This window comes from Pipistrellus hanaki (assembly GCF_964339955.1).
Source record: "Pipistrellus hanaki genome assembly, chromosome: 6".
Taxonomy (NCBI): Eukaryota; Metazoa; Chordata; class Mammalia; order Chiroptera; family Vespertilionidae; genus Pipistrellus; species Pipistrellus hanaki.
The window spans coordinates 26347307-26370588 of record NC_140508.1 but is presented as its reverse complement, the minus strand read 5'-3'; positions in this window follow the sequence as shown (position 1 = coordinate 26370588).

The window sequence follows — 23282 nt, the reverse complement described above, 5'->3', positions numbered from 1 at the left end:
GTGGAATACGCACACACTGAATATTATTGTCTTCAAAAAGGAAAGAAATTCTTCCATATGCTACATTATAGATTAACTAAGGGTATATTATGTTGTGTGAAAGAAGCCAGTCAGAAAAGAATAAATACTGTATGATTCCCCTTATATGAGGTACATAGAATTGTCAAATTTATAGAGATAGAAAGTAGATGGTGGTTGGCAGAGACTGGGATTGGGTGGTGGAGCTGTATAATATAAAAGGTGTGTTGGACAAATACTTCAAATGGGGTCTATTTCTATAGCTCCCACAGGAATGATAAAACATGATTTCAGTTTAGTGCCAGGACTTTAACCTAAGGACACTGAACTCTTCACTTAAAACTGACTAGGATGGTACATTTTATACTGTGTGCATTTTATCACAATTAAAAACAATAAAAAATAAATAAATGAGTTATAATGGCAAAATTTGATAACAATATTAAGTTTCTGAATCAATAGGTAGAATCATGTACAAATTAAAGTTATTTTGTTGGTGGTGCCTGGGTATGAAAACTAGGCTATAAGGAATGGTACCCTGCATGGGGCATTTTGTATAGATAAATTATCCAGATTATTTGGCTTTTTAAAACTTGCATAAAACATACATGCCCTCTCTCAACCCTGGCTACAAGTAAAAATCACCCAGAAAAGCTTTTAAAAATACTATTTTTTTAAAAATCTGGGGTGAAGCCTTAATACGTTTTTTTAATAAGTATCATCAGGTGATCATAATGTGTGGGCAGAATTGAAATGACTTCCATAGGCTTTCTACCATTGAATTATTTTTATTGGCCACCATTTCCTTTGTACTTGGCATTGATAGCCATGGGTATTCCCAGTAATTAGCTAGATTTTCCTAATGAAAAATTCTATATTAGTAAGCCCAGCATAGAAATCCTACAAATAAGTACTGCCAGTTCTTATATAAATTGAAAACAACTTATAACAGGTTTAATACACATTTATCAAATTTGGTTTCAGTCTTAAAGAGGACAAGTCAATAATTAATTTGATGTCCCATGCAGTAAATTCTTAGGAAGGCCATTCAAATACTTTTTTAAAAATGTAACAACTGATGGCTTCTATCAAGAGATCAAAGTAGCTCTGGCCAGTGTGGTTCAATTGGTTGGGCATTATCATGTGCACTGAAAGGTTGCTAGTTCAATTCCCAGTCAGGGCACTTGGCCCCAGATTGCAGGTGGGGGCATTCAGGAAGCAGCTGATGGAGTTTCACTCTCATATTGATGTTCTTTCTATCCCTTTCTCTTTCTCTAAAAATTAATAAACTATTCTTTAAAAAAAGAGAGAGAGAGAGCAACATAAGGACAATAAAAAACAACGGCAGAACATTTAGTGTGTAATTGTTCTTACACAAAAATCCCCAACTAGGTGCCAACCGTATTTCCAGAGGTTCAGAAAAGCTCATTATTTCCTTTGGGTAAATTTCCAACCCTGAGTTCTTCACAGAGCTCCAGCCATTCCTCAGATTGCCTCTTTACAGGTTAAAGTCCTGGCACTAAACTGAAATCATGTTTTATCTTTCCTGTGGAAGCTATAGAAATAGACCCCATTTGAAGTATTTGTCCTACATATGGCTGCAAGAAAGAATGATATTGGTAAGATATAACATGGGCATTTATTTTTGTGCCCAAAGACTTGCTGTAGCTCCCACTCACTGATGGAGAGTAGTGTGAATACCTTAATTTGTAGAATTAGCTTTCTAATCACTTATCAGCAGTGATTCCACCATGGGCTGGCTGAGAGTCAGCTGATATGGGATGGACATGGCTGGCCTAGGCGCCAAGCTGCAGGTTGGGTCCATGTCAGGTCCACAGGTCCCTTATTCTCCTTGCACTGGAAGCTACTTAAGGCATGATCTTATAATGAAAATAGCAAAAGCAAAAGAAAGACAGAGAGACATTTGTGATGACTCTTGAGGTATAGGCTTGGAGTTGGCACACTGATATTGTCACTCTGGATCACATTCCTTTCACCAAAGAAAATGATATGAGAACAATGGGGCAAAGAAGTACACTCCTTCCATGGAAGTCATAAGGAGGGTGAGTATATGCTGAACAATAATTTAATATATCCACAAGGCATAATAGAACACAAAATTTTGTAGCCAATAACATTATCAATATTATAAATTGGTCCATATTTTATAAGAAATAAAATGCAAGCTTAACATTGACAGAATGAATTTTAATATAGGAGTTGATATCCACATGCTTTACTTTTTGAGATTTTCCATTACTCCAATTAAAAGTATTGGGTCCATTTTCTGAGGGGGTGGGTGTGGTTAGAAGCTGAGTCCACCCTTCCTACAGTAGTTTTTGAAGGCTGAAAATTGTTTCATCCTGTGTCCTTTGAATTCCTTCCTCTACTTCCATCACCTTTACTGGCGACTCAGCTTCCTAAAAGTGTATGCAGATGGGCCAGATGTCAGTGCTGTCCTAGTAGAGAGAACAGGGGCTTTGAGGTGGTCAGCATCCTAGGTCCACCAAGGACTGGCTGAACTTGGGCAAGTCATGGAAACACAAGTTTACAGTTTATTTAATAAAACATGTCCAAACTGACAAATAAGTTGCTGTATTGATTAAATGAGTTAAAATATGAAAATGCAATTCAAAATACTAAACAGAAAATAACTTATTTATAATTTTTCCAGACTACAGTCTCTGTTGGTTTGAGTTTTCTTTCACTGTGTTTATTTACTTAATTTAATATATCTTTAGTTAGTAGCCAGGTATTATTAAGAGCAGAGCAAAATTGTTCATTTATGGATCAATAGCTAATAGCATTCCTATTTTAATTAATTTTTCTTAAAGACTACTGACAGAAATAGAATATAATAAAGATGCTCAATTAACTAATTATTTAAACTTGGTTTTAATAATATGAGCTACCATCACTGTTTCAAATTTTCCATTTTATAATATTACCTAATAGATTTGACCACAAAGAAGATAACTTACTGAAGCAAGAAATTTTACCTTTCTTTTTATTACATGTTATTTATATATTTATTATCCAAATATATATCTTAAGGCTGACTAAAACCCAATCAAGTAGCACTCTTAAAGTATTCAAGAACATCCCAGTTCCCCATTTTACTTGATATGTGAATGGTCTGCTGAATAAGGAAAAAAATGATGGTGCATATATTTTGGATATTTTTTATCTCAAGTTCTAATCTCAAGCAGTTTTACTAAATAATATCTCTGAAACATTATGATTTCATGTTATTGTTAGTCATGACAAGAACAAGGAGACCAAATCACAGATTTTTAAAACACAACTATGTTTCTAGAGTAGGCCTGCCAAATTTAGACAAATATACTTGGAAAGACTTTTTGTTTCTAAGGGTAAGCTCTTTACAGCCAGGTTTATTTAACTAAAGAGTGCTTGTAGTATGACTGAGAAAAATAATATAAGCACAACATTCATGGACTCATGGGACTGTGTTTATATGCTCACAAATCTCAGATATACAATTAATCATTCAGAGAAAAAGAACAATAATTGAAAATAGACATGACTATATAATAAGACCTATGGCAGTTATATAAAAGCCATATTTCTTAAATTATACTAGTGTTTTATGAATGCCAATACATGAATAAATATTAATTTTATCCAATTATTTTTAGTCTAAAAAGTATATACTCTTGGAAAGTTTCTAAGTTACTATATAGACATTTTCAGTATTTCTAGAGTTTAGACAAGCTCAAAACTTAAAGCACAAGGCAGCACATTATGAGAGTCCCCAAATGAATTGCTGCACAATAGTCACCATTCTTTTTTTTTTCTTTAGTGATGAAATAGTCTTTCTTTTAACAAAAAATTATCAAAGTCCCTAAGAAAGCTTGGGGTGCATCACATGAAGGATATGAATGCAAAAGGATTTTAATTCCAAGTAGTAACATATGGGACATCGATTGCCAAAGTGTTTCAGTTCTTCCAACTTTGCATGCTCTTTGTAACTGTTCTCATCAGAATGTGACTGTGTTTTCCCATCTCTTGAATCTGGGCTCACCTTTGGACTTGGCTTGGGCTAACAGAACATGTCAGAAGTGAGAGTGAGCCAGTTCCCAGGCTGGGTCTCAAGGGATCTCAAACTTTGCTCTCTCTTGGAGTCCTGCCAGCACCTTGGGAATAAGCCCTGGCCAGAATGCTTAAGGATAAGAGCACATGCAGAGTGGAGCCCAACTGTCCTAGTTGAGGCCATGCTAGACCAGCCTTCAGCTAGCTGACCCCCAAAGATACGAGAGAGCCCAACTGAGTTCAGCAGAGCTGTCACCTGACCCACACCTAGCCACAGATGCATAAGGATCTGCTGCGACCTTCAGAAGACCCAACCATCTAACCCATAAACTTTTGAGCAGTAATACATATTAAGAATTTTTAGTCACTACTTCTGGGCTGCTCTAGCACATGTTGATAATGTATTTTTTTTTAAGAACTAAATGTTTTTTGCTTTTGTTTTAATTTTGTTTTTTCCACCATAACTATGTTCATGCTAGATTTCCTTGAACTCTCATTGGTTTTGTAACTTTTGAGTAGAATTCATTGGCTTAAACACATTTTCACAGAAACTCCTTTGTAATTGATCCCATTTTGTCTTATACCTGAGGCTACTATAAGTCTGATTTTGCCACTGGCAAAGAAGAAACTAAATAACTTTTCTAAATAGTACCGAGTATACCACAAATTGAAATCTAAAAAAAAAAAAAAAAAAATCTAGTAAAGTGAATATCAGTTTGCAGATTTAAAGGCTCATTGAGTTGAACTAAAAATATTGAAAGCAGAAAAGATGACAACAGGACAGAAATAAACCTAAATATAACTATCACTCAAAAATGTCAATTTATAAAGTTAAAATGAATAAAAATATTATCATAGATTTGGTAAACTGCACCAAATACATATTGTATAAAACATAGATAATATAAAGTAAAGGAATACTAAAAGGATAAACTTTTAAAGGATGAAAAAATCCAGACCAGAAATATATTACTATGCAATTAAGAGTGTGATATTAATATCGGAGAAACTTAAAAGAGACAAAACACATAAAGATGAAAAGTCTAATTCACAGCAAAAATTTTCCTAAAAAACAAGATAGTGAAAAATGGTAACCAATAAACATTATAAAAAAAATAGAACCATAATCTATAAAAATGCTAGGAAACAAAAATAACTATTGGTATGTAAGAACTTTAAGTTCTGAACAATAATTGAACTTAAAGTTATAAAAATATATAAATGCTACATTCTTATAACAAGGATATATTTTATTTTAATCTTACATATTTAAAATCTCATATATACTCATACATACAAAAATCTTTCCATGTATTAGAACAAAAGTAAAAACATTACTGACAACATTCTAGATGTATATACATGCACACAAAATTAAAGTAAAAAGTAATAACCAAAATTGAAGAGAAAAAATGCAACTACCTAGAAATTTTTTATTTTCCTCCCATAAAATATCTGATATTAAAAGAAGTAATAAATTGTAGTTGCAGAGTAACTAGGAAGTTATTATAATTAAAACGATCAGCATTAAAACCTTAAAGCATGGAAAAATACAGTCTCACATACCTATATAACTAACAGAAAGAGTAAAAACAAAAGAATTAACAACTAAAGATCAAACATTAATAATAACAAAATAAGCCCAAGAAAATAAGGCTTAAAGCAAAAATAAATAGATAGATAGATAGATAGATAGATAGATAGATAGATCAATCGAAAAACAAGTGACTAGGGGCAAAATAGTAATACAATAGTAACTAACCAAAAACCTAACCAAAAAAAAAGAAGAAACAAGATATTAAAATTTGAAATGCAAGTAACCGAAAACAAAGAGGAACTTAAAACTATGTAACAAAAGTATTTTTCAAACTGCACATAAATTGAGAATTAGGGTGACACTGAGGGTGGTCTTGGAAAATAGAATTGACAAGATTGACCCGTCAGAGAATAAAGCATATTTACACATTAGTTCCCTGGGAAGGACATCACAAGGAATGAATTTTAATGTTTACCCTTTGGGGAAAGACATCCATAGAGAAAAGAGAGAATTTAACTTTTCATTTCATTTCTTTCTGAACTGTCTGAATTTTCTAGTATTATCCATATTTTATTTATCTATAATCTTCTGGGTTCACTGGAAATGAGATTTTGTATTATTTTCTATTAATGCAAATGGCAAAACAAAAAAATAAAAAATAAAAGGGACAATTGCAGACAGGCTGCACAGGTTGGAGAGCAAGGAGTCAGGGGTGAGGGGTCATGGATGGAGAGTGAGGGGACAGCACCCAGAGACCTGATTCTGGGCAAGGTTTATCTGGAAGCAAGGGGAGGGCCAGGAGGTCTAGTCCAATGGAAGAGGCAGCTAGTGAGGGGTCAGCAGCCAAGCCGGGGCAAAGAAGGGGCAGCCCAGAGCAATGTTCCTACATGCAAATGGATCCAGGGTTGGTCAGGGAGTCCTTCAGAGCGTCCAAGCTGGCCCACACTAGGTTATCTCTGCAGCTTCAGCTTTTAGAACACTGCCTCAGGTACCCCATTACTCATCACCCAAAGTCTCTTGTAGTTCTAAAATTCAAATTGTTTGTTTGTTTTTTCAACATTTATTCAAATTTATTTTTGGAAAAAAACATCCCAATAACACAATTGAGCATGAGCACTCTTTGGTCTGGAACTCACTGTTTGGGGCAAGCATATCACACCAACAGGAGGGTTACTAATGAAACTAGGTTGTTCCTTCTATGACAGATTAGAAAAGGCAGGTTCCTCATTCAGAAAGAAGCAAGTTGGCTGACCTGGTCACCCCTAACTACCCTCCTGCTGGCCTGGTCACCCCTAACTACCTTCCCCTGATAGTTTGGTCGCCCTTAACTGTCCTCCACTGCAGGCCTGTTCCCCCCAACTGCTCTCCTCTGCAGGCCTATTCAACCCAACTGCCTTCCCTGCAGGCCTGGTCTCCTAACTTCTCTCCTCTGCTAGCCTGGTCTCCCCAAACTGCCCTCCTCTGCTGGCCTAATTGCCCACAACTTCCATCCCCCCGCAGGCCATCTTGTGGCAGTCATCTTGTGTCCACATGGGGATAGCCATCTTTGACCACATAGGGGTGGCCATCTTGTGTGTTTGAGTGACAGTCAATTTGCATATTACTCTTTTATTAGCTAGGATGGAAATGCAGCTGTAAATTTCTGAAGTGAAATTTTTCTGTCCAAATGTATGCCACCCACTGAAAACTCTTTATGTCCTTCAAAGATTTTGTGTCAATTCATATCCTGACCAAATGGTACATCAGGCTGGTTTCCCTTCCCAGACCCTGGAGTATGATGACAATCTTTATTCAATCTGGTAGGTAGAAAAAAAAATATTTTTAAAAAGTAGCTTAAAATTTAAAAATAGTATTGAATGTAACTGAATAATCTGAGCAAATACAAAGATGCTATTTTGCTCCCCAAGAAATACATTCAATAAGTGACTATTAAAGTTGTTTTAAATCTTTGCCCTGAGAACAAGTAGCACATGGGAAAAAGTACTGTTTTAATTAAACATCCTTTAAACCTATAACTGAGTTTGTTTGAGGAGGAGCAAAAAATACTTTACTAGAAATTAATATTTCAAATATATTTATACTTTCTAAAGCCCAAGTACCATAGTAACCAAGTATCTTGAGAGTTCCCTATGTGTCAGATATTATTGCAATTAAAGCCAAAGTTAGCTCTTGAAACTTGTAGATAGAATTATGCTTGTAGAAAACAGTAGATTAGAGCTTTTCAAAATTTAACATCCTCATGAGTCCCTGGACATCTTGGCAAAATGCAGATTCTGAGACAGTTTCTAGGTAGGGGCCCAGGATTTAGGATTTCTAAAAACCTATAGGTGATTTTGATGCTGCTGGTTTGAAGCCCACACTCTGTGTTAAGAAGATTTTACACCTCAACTAGCTTAGCTCTTCATCTTATAGGCACACCCCCCCAAAAAAAAAAATTAACATACCCTGATACCAACCTTTTTAATTTAAAGAAACAGAATTTGCTTTAGAGTGTCTAGCTAACAAACATGTTATTTGTGTGATATAACTAATATGTGAACAGGTTATTATGAGTAATATAACATCTATGGCTCTTAGAAAACAATACACAGTTCATTAAGGATGGCATGAATTATGTAATCATTATTTCTAATGTTTTGTTCTTTCTAGGTTAAACTACTATCTACATATGAACAACAATGAAATTCCCATAAATAAGCAGAAATATCCAAGAGGCATGAAGAGTCACAGTGCTTCAAAAATGCACATATTATGACATTACAACCTCAGAAAGACAGATTTTATAACTCTAAAAGCTCAGCTGTGGAGAGGATAAACACTTATTTGATGGCAGAATACTAAAACTACATTTGGAGCTTTAACTATATACAGTCACCAAAATGTTCAAGAATTAAGTTCCTTCAAAAATGAAGAAAAATGTTCCTTCAAAAATGCCTTAGCCAATCAAACATGAACATTTTTTTTATTGTGGCAAAGCTGACCATTGCCTCTGCTGGTATCATTGTGGTCCATGGGGAAGTATAATCCTTCACTACCTGACTGAGGAACATCTTGTGTGCAGGTCATGCTATCTTACAGTTTTGACTGGATATAATTTCTCTCTCCACCATAACACCTTTTCAACACTTGTCACACTTATTGCATTCTATATTTTACTTGACTTGGTTATTTGTAAAGCTTCCCTATTTCATCTTCAAATTATCCCTAAATTTTAGCAACTGCACCTCAGCTGCTCTGTATTCTCAGTAGTGACTTTCCAAATGTCATGAATAGTAATAAATATTTTATGAATTAATGAAACCCCACAGAATCTGAATCCATTTGTATAAATACTGTACATTTTCAGGAAAGATGAAAATTAATGAAGAAGGACCATCAGCTGAGAAATGAGCTTATCAGAGTTCTCAGAATTCAACAAGAAAGTCCAGAAGTTAGGTTTCTAAATGTTTGCTCATACCTTTACAAATGGTTAATTCCTTAAGAGTAGTTAATAAGCGGCAAAACTCTAGTTTTTAGGCATTCACACTTTGTTCAAGGAAGTCAAGGTGAGGCGATGGCAGTGTCAGAAGAGCAATCGGACTGGGAAGGTATGTGAAGAGCCATGGGAAAAGGAGAAGCGGGGAGCTTGCCATTCTGGAATGTGAGCCTAAGCAGTACTTGGTTCCCCAGGAAGCGGAGCTGGACACAGTACGTGTATTCAGGAAGTCTACTTTAGGCAGTTCCACCACAAACAACTGGAATGAGAGACTGGAAGGAGCTGTTAAGCTAAACAACAGTGGACAGTGGGGGCTCAATCCTCCAGGGAGGTGCTCTCAAAGGCTGTAAAGAATATACCTCAAAATTGTCCACCCAAAGGACAAACAAGAGAATTACCATCCACTTTCTTCTCCCCAGGGATTCTTCATAACCTTGCACTTCCCAAGATAGAAGACTGAACAGAGCACAGGAGAGAGGCTTCATAGATTAAAAGGTCACCACAATTCTTCATTTTCTTCTATTGGCATTATAAACACACCCTTCTCCCATGGCCTGAGGGTGGGCTGAATGAACAGCTTTGATTCTGGACTTGGCCATGTCAACTTGTTTTGTTTTTTTGTTTTGTTTTTTATATTTTATTGATTTTGTACAGATAGGAAGGGAGAGAGATAGAGAGCTAGAAACATCGATGAGAGAGAGTCATCAATCAGCTGCCTCTTACACACCCACTACTGGGGATATGCCCGCAACCAAGGTACATGCCCTTGACTGGAATCGAACCCGGGTCCCTTCAGTCTCCAAGCCGACGCTCTATCCATTGAGCCAAACCAGTCTCGGTTATGTCAACTTGTTTTGAACAAGGTATGCAGACATCACAGAAACCTGAATGCTGGGCTGGTCTTCTTGGCAATTGTGATCCTCTTTGAAAAGGACACAGCGCAAGTCACTGCTCCTCCTTCTCCTTCACCTTAGGCTCAGAATGAACTGTGGAGCCAGCCTGAACCCAGCCCCCACTGGAGCTCCCATCTCAGAGCAGAGCCTGACCCAGAGCTGCCAGTTAATTTCTCATTACCAGGCATTCAACAGAGGCTTCAACTGCTGGCTTCCACATGTAAAAAAATCCATTTTCTTGCAACCTCTCAAATAAATCTCATCCCAATTCCTACCTAGTCTTTCCCTAAGGAAGCTCCCCAGACCAGGTATGACTTTATCTCTAATGATTTGTGACTATATTTGTATGTTATTTGCATGTGGTTGTTCTCATTATACTCTCAGAATGAGAGGCTCCTGTTTCCTGGGCAACCAGAAGCAGCAAAAAGAGTGTGTCTATTGATGGGACCCCACTTCTAAGTTTTCTATCATACTCTGGAATCCTCTCATTTTTATGGTCAAAAGAGTGCAACTCTCTCTCCAGTTCTGCCTCTTTTCTTGTTTTGTGGATTTCTCTGCAATATCTAGCTGATCTAATTTCTTTTGGTTTTATTACCTTAATTTCTCTTGTTTCCACTTCCTAACACTGATGATTTTCTTTCCCTAGTCAGATATTTCTTTTGAATTGCCTCTCTGATTATGACAGCCAACTCAACGCTTGGCTTTTCTTTTATACATCTTTCTAAATGTTACATTCACGCCCAACCTGCGTGGCTCAGTGGTTGAGCGTCAACCTATAAATCAGGAGTCAAGGTTTGATCCCCAGTGAGAGGTATTCGTTCAGGTCAGCAATCAGTGAGTCTCTCTCATCATTGATGTTTCTATTTCTCCCTTACTATGAAATCAACAAGAAAATATTTTAAACATAAAAAAATGAAATGTTACATTCACCATAAAAACAAACCCATTTGTGAAGTTTCCTTGTTTGTCCTGTTTATTTCCTTTCTTTCCTGTCTTGCTCCAGTTATTTTTCTACTGTCATCCAGGCTCATAGAGAAAGGAAGCCCTCTATTATCATAATTCCTAATAGTAAGACACATAAACTATCATCTGCTCCATCTCTTTTTCTAAAATAGTTTTTTCTTTCTTAACATTGGCTGCATGTTGGTATCTCCTGGGAAGTTGTTAAAAAATATATTCATGCTTGGGTCCCAGCCCCAGAGATTCTGATGTAATTGGTCTGGAGTGCAACCTGGCAGGGGATTTTAAAAACCTTCTCGAGTGATTCTAATGTGCAACCCAAACTGAGAAGCCTGAAGGGTAACAGCTTGTCAACCAGGTCTTTGGGTTTTGTTATTTTTGCTATTCCTTGGCATTTATAATGATAAATATACTCTTTCCCTTAAGGCCAATGCTAGTCTTTGGTCCATTTTCCTTCTACTTATTTCCTCTTCTTTCCCTGTTCTGGGCTGTGCATTTCAGAGGGTTGACCTCCTTTGGCTGTTTCCCAGGCTATGTGTCAGTAGGCTTTCAATGAACTTTAGCCATGGGGAGGCCCTTCCAGGTCCTAGAGTACTAGGGACTGAGTGTTTCCTTCCTCGTCCTTAATGTGATGGCATTTGGAGGTGGGACCTTTGGGAAACGGTCAAGTCATAAGGATGGAACCCAATTGAACGGAATTAGTGCCCTTAAAAGAAGAGCAGGACAGAGATGAGCTTTCTCTCTGCTTTGTGAGGTAACAGCAAGAAAAAAGCTAAGAAGAGTGCTCTCATCCAGCGCCAGATGGGCCAACACCATGGTCTTGAATTTCCCAGCCTACGGAACTGTGAGAAATAATTTTTTTTTATTTTTTTATTTAAGCCACCCAGCCTGTGGTATTTTTGTTATAGCAACTCACAGTGATGTGCAGGGTGGGAGTGAGGGAGAAGCCAGGGTGTTTCTCCTCTCCTTCCCACCAGTGTGTGTCTCCAGCTGTGTCCCTCTGTGTTCCAGTTCCTGCCAGACACTGAGACAGACTCCCTGTTTTCAATTTCCTGGGTATGATCTGGCCCTTGGACTTTGTTAATACAGCCTCTTTACTTAACAGCCAAAGTATGTTAATGGTTTCAAATTCTGGGGTGTCTCACTATCCCATTTGGCATCTTATTCACCCACCACTTATGAAACCAATTCCCAGTATTTTTCCTCTGTGTTTAACACTTTGAATGGTTTCTTTTTCCCTGATGGGGAACAAACCAGCCTGATCCGGGCCCCAATTGCCTCCTGACTCCCCCCCCCCACCCCCCCAACACACAGCTGGCCCAGACTCCAGCTGGCCCCTAACACCCCAATCAGAAGCAGGGCAGCCCTTTCCCCTGGCTGGTCCCAACCCTGATTGGCTCCCAACACCCCAATTGGGGGTGGGGCTGGCCAGCCAACTGCCTGCAGCCTCTTCCCCAGCCAGCCCCACCCGATGGGCCCCCATCAGGGAGGGACAGCTGGACCCTACCTGTGCACGAATTCATGCACTGGGCCTCTGGTAATCAATAATATTATAATCACTATGTGTGGTGTTAGATGGAAATGACTTATTGGGATGATCTCTTCATAAACTAATGATCATTGTTGTATACCTGAAACTAATATAATATTGTATGTCAACTGCAATTGAAAAGTAAAAAAACAAAACAAAACAAACAAAACCCACACCAATAAAAAACAGAAATCCTAGACCATGAGCAGTCACTCTTCATTCTCTACTCCCTGACCCCTAGACAACCACTAACCTACTATCTCTATGGATTTGCCTATTCTGGACATTTCATGTAAATAAAATCATATAATGTTTGATTTTTATGTCTGGCTTCTTTCACTTAAAATAATTGTTTCAAGATTTATCCATGATATAGCATGTATCAGTACTTTATTCCTTTGCATAGTTGAACATTTTGTTTTATAGATATATCACATTTTGTTTGCCCATTCCTGAGTTGATGGACATTTGAGTTTTTTCCATCTTTTCCATCTTATGAACAGTTGCATAAAAGTTTTAATGTTAACATATGTTTTCAATGTTTGTAGATATATAACTAGGAATAAAATTGCTGGGTCATTAAATAGCTCCATGTTTAAAGGTTTGAGAAAGTGCTAAACTTTCCAAAGTGGCTGCACCATTTCATATTCCTATCAGCAATGCATAGTGGTTCCAACTTTTCCACACCTTCTCCAGCACCTCTTTTTTTTTTCTTCATGTTTTTGATTATAGATATCCTAATATAAAGTGATGTTTTATTGTGATTTTTGATTTGCATTTCTGCAGGACTAATGATATTCCTTTCATGTGCTTTTTGAACATTTATCTTCTTGGGAGAAGATTATCAAAATCTTTTATCTATTTTTAAATTGTGTCACTTTTCTTTTATTGTTGAATTTTGGAGCTCTTTATACATCTGGATACTATAACCTGACCAGATATCTTATTTTCAAATATTTCCTTCTAATTCCATGGATTGTCTTTTCACTTTCCTCTTAGTGTCCTATGATGCATAATTTAAAATTTTTTTTTATTAAAACAAATTAATCTATTTTTTTCCTTTGGTTGCTTTCATGTTAGGTATCATACCTAAGAAACCATTGCCCAACCAAGGTTATAAAGAGTTAATCTTAAGTTGTTTACTAAGAGTTTTATTTTTTATATTTATGTCTTCGAACTATTTTGAGTTAATTTTTTATAAGATGTGAAATAAAGGTCCAACTTTATTCTTTTCCATATGGATATCCAGTTATTCCACCATCATTTATAAAATTAAAAAAATCCCCCCAATAAAAAAATGGAAACATTATTAAAAATAAATGATTATAGATATACTGGCTTATTATAGATATACTGGCTTTTGGTTCTATCCCATTGACCAATATGTTTATAATTATGACTTTATCACATTTTTTTATTTACTGTAATTTTGAGGTAAGTTTTGAAATCCAGAGTGCTAGTATTCCAACTTTGTTCTTTTTCAAGATGGTTTTGGACATTCTGAGTCCCTTGTGTTTCCATATTCATTTTTGGATAAGCCTGCCAAATTTTGCAAAAAGACACCTGGAACTTTGATAAATATTTGGGGAATACTGTCTTCTTAACAATATTAATCCATTATATTGATTAATGAATTCTAATTATATGGATTCTAACCCATATATATGGGGTTTTCCCCCATCCCCATTTATTTAGGTCTTGTTTACTTTTTGTCAACAATGATTTATACTTTTCAGTTTCAAACCTTGCACTTTTTTTTTGGTCAAAATTTCCCAAAGTATTATTCTTTTTGTTGTTACTGTAAATAAAATTGTTTCCTTAATTTCATTTTTGTGGCCCTGCGTTTTAAAATCTGCATTTTTGGTAAGAGCCCCTCCCAATGATTCTTGTACATGAACAGTTTCAGAAGTCCTACTTTATTCAAGTAAGTCAACCTAAACAGCATTCCACATAGCACTACCAAAATCTGTCCCGTGGAGCTGCTAGCTCTACCAAAAGAAGTGACTTTAAGCAGCACAGTTACAGGAAACAGCTAAAGGACCAAAGCTTCTAATTAACTGGATGAATTAAATGTTTTAAGAGGAAGCAACTATTGTAGATGATATAACTAAGGGGTTTTCTCTTTTTAATTTGTATTCAATGGAAAACTTAGACTAGTATTCTTTTAACTTAGGAGAAAACTACAATGTTACTTTTACATTAATTGTGTATATAATTTAACCATTTGAAAAATTATATTGGTAATTATCAATTCTCCACTTCATTTTAATGTTTTTTTTATTTTTAATATAGAATAATGATTACAACAGTTATACCTTATAATGAATATGTTTACGTACTACATCCTGTTCTACTTTCTAGTTCCAAATATGACACTAATTAACTCAATGACTTTGAATAAATCACTTAATCTTTTAACTTGCAGTTTCCTCAACTAAGTAATGTAGAAATTGGACTATATTTCTGTAGCTTCTCTAGCATCTCCTTAATTTGGATCTACATTAGATAATTTTGATTTCTATCATATCCAAATATATAATTTAATTTTATGAACTATATATTATAGAGCCATTCATGAATCTCATTAATATGATTTAGAATGAAGGCTGATAGGTGTGATATTTTTATACATAGTTATAGCGACAGCTCAAATACAGCACAACATTTATAGTGATAACAATATATTCTCTCCACTTGCAATGTGCTTTTAACAAACGATAGTTAATGAAACAAATTAAACAAAAATGCAGTTCAAACAGCTTATACTGAGAATCCTTTGGCATTAGTTAAAATGGTATTTATAGCCGAAGCCAGTTTGGCTCAGTGGTAGAGCGTCGGCCTGCGGACTGAAAGGTCCCAGGTTCGATTCCGGTCAAGGGCATGGTATTGGTTGCGGGCACATCCCCGGTAGGGGGTGTGCAAGAGGCAGTTGGTCGATGTTTCTCTCTCATCGACGTTTCTAGCTCTCTGTCTCTCTCTCTTCCTCTCTGTAAAAAATCAATAAAATATATATTTTTTAAAAATAAAATGGTATTTATACATGTCTTCCCCAAATTAACTGTTTTCTGTATATTTAATACTCATTTTATCTTTTTCCCAATTTCACAAAAATCACTGTATTGGCGAGAAAAGCTACTAACATGATGCTTCCCAAAGATGAAGTAAACATTTTGGTTAAAAAGCCACAGTCAAATATACCATCAGCCACTAGCATTCAATACCAGGTACCAATTCACATTTCACTTATCTTCACATTTAAATTAAGAAATACTGTTGTTGCTATGAAACTCTGGCCTGTTTTCAGGCCAGTAAATTCTTTTTTTTTTTTTAAATATATTTTATTGATTTTTTACAGAGAGGAAGAGAGAGTGATAGAGAGTTAGAAACATCGATGAGAGAGAATCATCAATCATCTGCCTCTTGCACACCCCCTACTGGGGATGTGCCTGCAACCAAGGTACATTCCCTGACCGGAATTGAACCCGGGACCTTTCAGTTCGCAGGCTGATGCTCTATCCACTGAGCCAAACTGGTTTCGGCAGTGAATTCTTATTTAAGAGCTCTGGTAACTAATGCCATTTATTACTAGATTTTCATGACAATTTTTATGATGATGTGTGAGGCAATTCAACAAAATTATTAATGTGTATCAAGCATTTTGCAGGAGGTCTGGGGTCAATGTAAGAGGTATTAAATGTAAGATCTCTTGGCACAGTTGTAGTTTAAAGATAAAATGTAATTTAATATTAGGTAAAGATGAAAGCACTCATTAGATCAAAGGGTGAGAATTTAGCCCATGTGTTTATCTGTCTCCTAGTTTGTGTTGGTAAGAACTGAAAAAACTTTCTGGTCTCTTCTCTTTGTTTTAAGCAGTTGAGGCTATTACTGCCCTTTACTCCCATTCTTTCTTTGTGTTGCTCAAGTTCTAATAACAGTACTGCCAAAGGACCAAGGGCAAAAATAAACAAAGTTCAAGTAAAAAACTGCAGTGTTTTTGCAACCTTGGTGAAAGAGGGGAAAGGTTGTGTCTATATACTAATCTGTAGGATTTCTATAATTTTAGCCAGTTTATGGTTGTTTCTTTTTTAGTAGGAAGATGGTAAATTTAAGTAGCTCAACATAACTAGCCTCCATAGCCTACCAAAAGATTGAAATCAAATCCAATGATCTATTGGGAAGCTATATTTCATCTACCTGCTCATAGCACCAAAGAGAGTTTTTATGAAACGAGAGAGTCAATTTCCCTAAAACCACATTAGATGAGTCAGATTGTTTTGCTTATTACCAAGGTCTCAATCAACTAACAAATGTTTACCCAACTTCTCAAAATATTTGCACCAACATTCTGATACATCCAAGCACGACTTACACATTGTTAATCTATTCCCTTCAGTCTTCTAGGTGTGTTTCTTCCCAGATCTACCAGATCCTCAAGTAACATTTGGAACCTTCTTCAGAGTTAACAATGCTACCACTGCTACCAACTTTGTCTCCAAATGAGAAAGAGCATCAAGTAAATATCCACTGAAAAACCTCTAAGACAGTGTTACAACTATTCATCTATAGAAGTATTTGCCAAGAATCAATCACATGTGTCTGCTAGAGTTGAGATGAGATCATGTATTGCTATGCCTACTTCCTTTATGGCTTCTAAGGGCAGTTCATATTATCCTGATTTTACAAACTGAGACCCAAGTAACCTGAGTGACTTACTTTTCTTCATTACCAAATCCCACTAGGTCAACAAGCCAAATGCAAATGTGAGACTTTTCCTATACAAAGAGACAGTAATTCAAGAAATGTTTTTCTGATTCTGTTAAAATAATCGAAGAGTTTTGTGGTAAGTACTTGAGGGTGAATAGTATGACTTGCCAATAAAGTTACACTCAAGTATCTCCAAGGAACCAAGGTCTCAAACTAATAATCAGTAATCAGAGCATCAAAATAAAATCACGGAATACCAGTTTACACCCACTAGATTGGCAAAAACGTTTAAAGTGTGACACAACCTAGTTTGGGCTCTACACTGTCAATGAGAGTCTGCAGTGCTATACATACTTGCAAAGTATGTTCACATTATCTTGATATTATAAAGAACTATGACCCAGAAATTTCACTTCAAGAAATTTCCCCTAGAGACATTGTTGAACTTGTACTAGTACGTCTAGAGACATGTACAAACATAATCATAGCAGCATTGCTTTTACTAGCAAATGTCCATCTCAAATGTCCATCAATAATAGAATTTAAAAGGGATGTGGAATTGAGGAATGGTAACATAATGGAATAGTGTCCAGCTGTTAAGATAAAGAAACTATAGTGAAACATAAAGTTAAATTTCAAAAATATAATGTTGAAAGAAAAAGAACCATCAAAATAATACACATTTTTATAAATCCTTAAAACATGCAATATGAAATACACATTGTAGGGAAGCATTCCTATGAAGCAAAAACACTTTTAAAAGTCAACTGAGTGTTAAATATAAAATTCAGAAGAGTGGTTACCTCTGAGGGCAAGAAAGGGAGGACACAGTTTTGGGGAGAAAAACACCGAACCCAGCAGCAAAGGCAGCCTCAGTTTTCATTAGCCCTGGTGTGTGTGCTTTGTTCCCCCATACTTTCCCTATGTTATATACAGTGTATTCTCCTATGTTCATGAAATAGTCTTTAACATTTTGTTTTAAACAAAGTGTCTGAGTGGAAAATAGAATAGAATGGAGTGAGGGAACTATTGCTTTTATTCAGAAGCTATTGCATACTATTTTTAAAAGCAGGCATATTTTACATCCATATAAAAAAATAAAAACTTTAAGAACTTGCCTCCCCAATACTATGAAGCAGTAAAAAGAAGGATCTCTTACCGCCCCGAGGCAACATGGAGGGACCTGGAGAGTCTTATGCTAAGCAAAATAAGTCAGTCAAGAGAAAGACAAGTATCAGAAGATCTCACTCATAGGTACAATCTAAAGAACAAAATAAACTGATGAATAAAATAGATCTAGACACATAGAAGCATGGAACAGACTGTTGAATTTCAGAGAGAAGGGAGGGGTTTGGGGGTGGATGGGAAGAGATTAACCAAAGAATTTATATGAGCATATGCATAATCCATGGACACAGACAAAATACCGTGGGGGTTTTGGGGTGGGGGTGAGGGGCTGTGGGTAATGTCATTTCTCTTTAACTTTACTTTCTAGATCATTTTATTATTTAATTTTACTATATGACCTTTATGTTTCTAATTAAATTATTATTTTATTTTTTACTTTTTCCATTTTTCTCTCTCTTTATTGATTACGGTATTACATATGTGTCCTTATCCGCCCATAATCTCCCCCATCCCTCCCACTCATACCCTCACCCCTAACCCCCCTCCCTTCGTGTCTGTGTCCTTTGATTAGGCTTATATGCATGCACACAAGTCCTTTGGTTGACCTCTCGTAATTAAATTACTTTTTAATGAGGTCGGGACCTGGGAGAAGAGGATGAAAGAAAGGAGGGCTCCAGTGACTTTAGCGTTGGGCGCACCACCCCTGCGTCCACCAGGTTTGGCATGTTGGACCCACCTCCAGCATCCCGGCATCCTGGCGGGGACCCTGCCACCTGGCGGGACTAAGGGATTAGCAGACATGGGTGGGCGGAGACGAAGCCCGCCCCGCCCCGCCCCGCCCCGCCCCGCCGCGTACCGGGACGGTTGCCCTGGCAACGGCGCCTGGCGTGGCCCAAGCTCACAATCGACCTCGTCTGGGGGCTCCCGCCCCGCCCCCTGCGCTCACCAGGTGGCGCGCTGGCGCTGGGCGGACCCGGGGCCCATGGACACACACACCCCCTTGCCTGCAGCCCCGCGCGCCTGCTTGCCTGCTCTGCCCGAAGGGACACCATTCCCCGCTGGCTGCCCTCGCCTGGCTCGGGGAGCACCAGGTCGTGGCTGGGGCCGGTGCGAGGCGCCAGAGAACCAGAGCTGGGTCCACCGTGCGCCCCCGCAGGCCGAGGCGCAACAGGGCCGGACATTCGAGGCTCCTGATCACCCTCACGACTGAGAGGTGAGCTTAGCATCCTGATCCTTCTACCTGGCCTTTCCCTTGAAATTAGATTCTACCCACCCTCCCCTCTGGATTCTTCTGAGACTGAAAACTGAACGGGACAGTAAAGACACACACACACACACACACACACACACCAGTATGAGTGTGGGTGAGCTGAGTCCCAGGGAAGTTTGATTATCCATAGCGATCCTGTATTGAGAGACTTTGCTAAGTACTTTACAAAATTAGCTCATTTCCTCTTCACGCATCCCCGTGAAGTTATTCCCATCCCACAGATGAAAACACTGAGGCACAAACTCTGTAGGTTAACTGTTCCAGGTTCGTCCAACCAATTTGTATAAATTATAATGCAGAGAAGGACGGATCACAAAAATAGATTCCTCCACCGCCACTCCTATACTCTTTCCACTCTTGTCTCCCTCCATTCCTCTTTCTAACAAACACCTTTATCTCACAGACTCCTCTGAGAAGTTCATGAGCCCCATGGGTCTCTCCCCCAGAGGAAAAATGCACCTGCATACCCCGCCCCTCCCACATACACACAGATTTTCATATTTAGAGTTTTCAGACCCAACATGGACCACAAGTGAAGAAGTCCTGTTTTGTTCCACTATTCTGTGACTGGCCACATAAATGGTTAGAGGAAGGTATGCCTAAGTACTCCAGGCCATGCTGAGGTGTGCATATATGTGGCAACTGTCCTAGAATCAAAGATGCTACACAATTTACAAGAAACCCAGCACTAGAGGGCAGGACTTCTCTTATTTCCCCCAGTGGGTGAGACTCTTGGTCAGTCGTGACTGGTAGGACAGTGCATACATAGGGCATTGTTATCTCGCCAGCATTTTGGGACTTTAGCTGGAAAGGACACAAACCACAGAACTATTACACAGATTGCTGAATTCACCCTTGTAGCTTGATTAGATAATGTCACATGCTGTCCCATCCCAGAGAAGCTGTCAGAGACAACAATGAAGTCACTGATTTGGACGTTTTTGTCCACACCAATGAGGGGGCATTGATTTAATGCAATCAATAAGCTTGTATTGGGGAGCATCATATTTTATTCTGTGTAGGGCGTACAGTATGATGACACTGCACCTAACTAGAATCTGGCTGATAATAAAACCAGCTATAAACAGTAATTAAAATAAATGTCACCACGCATGCAGCAGAAGTCAAGTAGATGACTTCTGAGGCAACTCAGGACTTATTGGGAGCCTATTTACACACACACACGGATCTAACAGGCTTCCTTACCTGGTTTCCTTGTCCACCACACATTATGAACAGATTAGAAGGGAAGAGAGGGTTTACGGCAAATAGGACATTAAAGCTAAAGGTCACATGTGGCTGGTGTCCCAGCAGGAAAGGAAGAAGCACAAAGAATAAACAGCAGGCAGAAGAGTGAGGAAAAAGGAAGGATAAGACAACAACACACATTTGATGTTGATGGTCATAAGAAACTGAGACTTAAAACTGAAAATGACAATAAAGACACACACACACACACACACACACACACACACACACACCAGTGTGGGTGTGGGTGAGTTGAGACCCAGGGAAGTTTGATTATTCATAGCGAGCCTTTATTGAGAGACTTTGCTAAGTACTTTGCAAAATTAGCACATTTTTTTTGCTCTTACCCAGTCTCATGTTTCCCTGCAACCACCTCATAATTCCACATAGACCAGGCTTAGATCTCTTTCCTGAATTATGTATCCTATTGCCTTGTGGATTCTAATTCAGCATGCTCAAAGCTTAACCAGCTGCACACTCTAATCTAACCAATCTGGACCCCATCCTGAGTTACCCACCGCAGGTACAGGTAGCCATTTGCTCAAGCCAGAAACCTAGGAATTGTCTTTAATTCCTTCCACTGCTCAGTCTTCTAACTTTTGGTCATCTATTGAGCAAACATTTATTGAATGCTTCATATGAGTCAGGCTCTGACTGGTGTAGAAGTAAGCCTATAGTATTAAAAGGCTAATATGCAAATTGACCAGACAGCAGAACTACCAGTCTCTATGACACACACTGACCACCAAGGGGCAGACACTCAATGCATGAGCTGCTCCCTGGTGGTCAGTGTGCTGCTGGCGAGTGCAGCAGCAGTGGCAGGAGCCTCTCCTGCCTCTGCAGCAGTCAGCCCTTCCCCAAGGGTTCCCGGACTGCTAGAGGGACCTCCCCCCTCCTCACAAGTGCATGAATTTCATGCACCGGGCCTCTAGTGGTCATTATAAAGCTGCTGTTGCATGGAGGCTACAAACTAGTGGGGAAGATACACAATATATAAATTGAATATATCTATATCTACTCATGGATAGAAATGTTCTATAGAGAAATGTTTCATTTCATTATGAAGAAAATAAACCCAAGGAATGAAGTAACATGGTGGCATCAGTTTTCAAGGTGAGATGTGCCAATCAAAGGAAATTCTGAGCAAAGGGCACTCCAGGCTGAGGGAACAAGATGTTCCAGAGCCAGGAATGAGCTTTTGTTCTGTAAATAGAAAGAAGGCCAGTGTAGCTGGAGATCACTATGTCAAGGGAGACTGAAGTGAGGTCTGAGGGTCTGGAGAAGGGACCTGAATAGGTTATCAGAGTGTGTGTGTTTTTTCTGATACTAATGGAAAGATATTGAAATGTTTTTAAAAGGTGGTCTGGAGATAATATTCTGGCATGAGGTAATGTTCAGTATCTTGAGAGGAGATTCGTTTCCATAGACATATGCATTTGTCGAAACTCAAGAATGGTACACTTAATACTTACACATTTCATTGCACATTCAAAAGGTCAAAAAGAAAAAAAGAGCTAGAAACAAATATTAAACTACAATTAAGGATATCTATGCTAAAACATGTCTGCAATTTACTTTGAAATGGATCAGAAAAATACAATGTATAGAGATGCAATAAAGCAAGTTAAGCATTAATGGTAGGATCTCAATGGTAGATACATAGGTATTCACTTTTTCTTTATGTTTAAAAATAGCTACACTAAAATGTTGGGGTAGAAGTTCATCTGGTATTATCTGATCTACATTTTAAAAATATGTTTCTGGGGCTGAATAGAGAATGAGACTTAGAGGGCTGCTGTGTAAGCAATGAGACAAATTAGCAGCTGTAGCCATGATTTCGCCTAGGAAAGTACCACTGGAAGTTGATATCAGGAGGTAGAGTTGACAGGGTAATAGGGGATCTGTGAGGGAAAGAAAAACCAAAGAGTAACTCTTAGTTCTTTTTTTTTACCTGAGTAGATGGATGGATAGTGGTGTCATTATTGGAAATGGGGAGAACTGTAGAAGGTCTGGGTGATAGCAAGAGTTCTGTTTAGACATGTTACATTTTTGATGCCTATTAAATGTCCAAGTGGCAATGAAGAGTTGACTGGTAGATATGTAATTTTGGAGCTCTGGGGAGATTCAGAGATGGCTGTATACATTTGAGAGTGAACAATTAGAAGCTGCAAATTGGAATAAAGGTCTCATCAAATTGGATGAGGTCACAGCAGGGGGAGGGGGTGTTTGAGAATAAAGAAGGGTCCTGAGAGCTTAGCCCTGGAGTACTCCAACAACTAGGCTTCTAACAGAAAGGGGGCGGGGAACCAGCATAGGAGATGAAACAGTGGTTGGGGATGTAGGAGTGAAACAGGCAATGGAGATGTTATGGTTCCCTAGAGACACACAGTTAAAGGAGAAACAAATGGTCAACAGTATCACTCTTTGCCATAGGGAATGTAGATGAGGGAGCAGGTTTGTAGGAAGGA